A 2,630-nucleotide genomic window follows, 5' to 3' on the forward strand; every position below is an offset into this window, starting at 1 on the left:
GGTTGTTAGGGAGGTGAATGCAAGAGTTTTGGAAAGAGGGGCAAGTATGCAGTCTGTTATGGATGAGAGAGCTTGGGAAATGAGTCAGTTGTTGTTCGCCGATGATACAGCGTTGGTGGCTGATTCATGTGAGAAACTGCAGAAGCTGGTGACTGAGTTTGGTAAAGTGTGTGAAAGAAGAAAGGTAAGAGTAAATGTGAATACGAGCAAGGTTATTAGGTACAGTAGGGTTGAGGGTCAAGTCAATTGGGAGGTAAGTTTGAATGGATAAAAACTGGAGGAAGTAAAGTGTTTTAGATATCTGGGAGTGGATCTGGCAGCGGATGGAACCATGGAAGCGGAAGTGAATCATAGGGTGGGGGAGGGGGCGAAAATCCTAGGAGCCTTGAAGAATGTTTGGAAGTCGGGAACATTATCTCGGAAAGCAAAAATGGGTATGTTTGAAGGAATAGTTGTTCCAACAATGTTGTATGGTTGCGAAGAGTGGGCTATGGATAGAGTTGTGCGCAGGAGGGTGGATGTGCTGGTAATAAGATTTTTGAGGACAATATGTGGTGTGAGGTGGTTTGATCGCGTAAGTAATGTAAGGGTAAGAGAGATGTGTGGAAATAAAAAGAGCGTGGTTGAGATAGCAGAAGAGGGTGTCTTGAAATGGTTTGGGAACATGGAGAGAATGAGTGAGGAAAGATTGACCAAGAGAATATATGTCGGAGGTGGAGGAAACGAGGAGAAGTGGGAGACCAAATTGGAGGTGGAAAGATGGAGTGAAAAAGTTTTTGAGTGGTCGGGGCCTGAACATGCAGGAGGGTGAAAGGCGGGCAAGGAATAGAGTGAATTTGTTCGATGTGGTATACCGGGGTCGACGTGCTGTCTATGGATTGAATCAGGGCATGTGAAGCGTCTGGGGTAAACCATGAAAAGTTGTGTGGGGCCTGGATGTGGAGAGGGAGCTGTGGTTTCGGGCATTACTACATGACAGCTAGAGACTGAGTGTGAACGAATGGTTCCTTTGTTGTCTTTTCCTAGCGCTACCTCGCACACATGAGGGGGATGTTATTCCATGTGTTGCGAGGTGGGGATGGGAATAAGTAAAGGCAGACAGTATAAATTATATACATGTGTATATATGTATACATCTGTGTGTGTATATATATATATATATATATATATATATATATATATATATATTTATATATATATATATATATATATATATATATATATATATATATATATATATATATATATATATATAAATATATATATATATATATATATATATATATATATATATATATATATATATATATATATATATATATATATATATATATATATATATATATATACATATATATATATATATATATATATATATATATATATATTTTCTTTTTTTTTATTATACTTTGTCGCTGTCTCCCGCGTTTGCGAGGTAGCGCAAGGAAACAGACGAAAGAAATGGCCCAACCCCCCCCCATACACATGTATATACATACGTCCACACACGCAAATATACATACCTACACAGCTTTCCATGGTTTACCCCAGACGCTTCACATGCCTTGATTCAATCCACTGACAGCACGTCAACCCCGGTATACCACATCGCTCCAATTCACTCTATTCCTTGCCCTCCTTTCACCCTCCTGCATGTTCAGGCCCCGATCACACAAAATCTTTTTCACTCCATCTTTCCACCTCCAATTTGGTCTCCCTCTTCTCCTTGTTCCCTCCACCTCCGACAATATATCCTCTTGGTCAATCTTTCCTCACTCATCCTCTCCATGTGCCCAAACCACTTCAAAACACCGTCTTCTGCTCTCTCAACCACGCTCTTTTTATTTCCACACATCTCTCTTACCCTTACGTTACTCACTCGATCAAACCACCTCACACCACACATTGTCCTCAAACATCTCATTTCCAGCACATCCATCCTCCTGCGCACAACTCTATCCATAGCCCACGCCTCGCAACCATACAACATTGTTGGAACCACTATTCCTTCAAACATACCCATTTTTGCTTTCCGAGATAATGTTCTCGACTTCCACACATTCTTCAAGGCCCCCAGAATTTTCGCCCCCTCCCCCACCCTATGATCCACTTCCGCTTCCATGGTTCCATCCGCTGACAGATCCATCCCAGATATCTAAAACACTTCACTTCCTCCAGTTTTTCTCCATTCAACTCACCTCCAAATTGACTTGACCCTCAACCTACTGTACCTAATAACCTTGCTCTTATTCACATTTACTCTTAACTTTCTTCTTCCACACACTTTACCAAACTCAGTCAACAGCTTCTGCAGTTTCTCACATGAATCAGCCACCAGCGCTGTATCATCAGCGAACAACAACTGACTCACTTCCCAAGCTCTCTCATCCCCACAGACTTCATACTTGCCCCTCTTTCCAAAAATCTTGCATTTACCTCCCTAACAACCCCATCCATAAACAAATTAAACAACCATGGAGACATCACACACCCCTGCCCCAACCTACATTCACTGAGAACCAATCACTTTCCTCTCTTCCTACACGTACACATGCCTTACATCCCGATATATTAAGAATATATGGTGTGGGAGGAAGTTGTTAGAAGCAGTGAAAAGTTTTTATTATATA

The sequence above is a fragment of the Panulirus ornatus genome, chromosome 16 (assembly GCF_036320965.1).
Source record: "Panulirus ornatus isolate Po-2019 chromosome 16, ASM3632096v1, whole genome shotgun sequence".
Taxonomy (NCBI): Eukaryota; Metazoa; Arthropoda; class Malacostraca; order Decapoda; family Palinuridae; genus Panulirus; species Panulirus ornatus.